The sequence below is a fragment of the Morone saxatilis genome, unplaced genomic scaffold, assembly GCF_004916995.1.
Source record: "Morone saxatilis isolate NCDOM2014 unplaced genomic scaffold, NCSU_SB_2.0 Contig11, whole genome shotgun sequence".
Classification (NCBI taxonomy): Eukaryota; Metazoa; Chordata; class Actinopteri; family Moronidae; genus Morone; species Morone saxatilis.
In genome coordinates this window covers 346024-346553 of record NW_023339663.1, presented here as the reverse complement: position 1 = coordinate 346553, position 530 = coordinate 346024, and positions in this window count along the sequence as shown.

The window sequence follows — 530 nt, the reverse complement described above, 5'->3', positions numbered from 1 at the left end:
AATAACCAATTAAAACCAAACTGATGATAAAAATGAACAAACATTAGCACAATAACAACCTGGTTGAAATGGCAGAAACCATCTTTGGGGAACATTTATTTAACTCATACTTTTTAGTTTGGCCCATGGTGACGTAGAGTCTACAGTTGTAACGGTGGGAAGACTAACAAAGACGGTTGTGAGTTTTATTTTGTTTCTGTACTCTTTTAATGAAGTCACAATGATCTGGAGGTAAAATGAGTTGTGGTAGATGAATGTTTTAGGTGGGGTAGTAAATGTATACAGTTTGTTTAGGGTGTGATTTTATGGTAGGGGGTGACTGGTAAGAATCTGGTCACAGTCACAGGGTCAGATCAAAGGACCATTTGTGTTGAAGACCTAAAACCTTCACATGTGATTTACAGCAGTATGTTAATGGAATACCAGAAGTGTTTTTGGTTGGAGGTACTGAAAGGTATGTAAGGGAGAGCATTCTGGAAGTCAGGAGAGAACACACAGATCTATGCTGTGGTCTTCTCTCCATGCTGCAT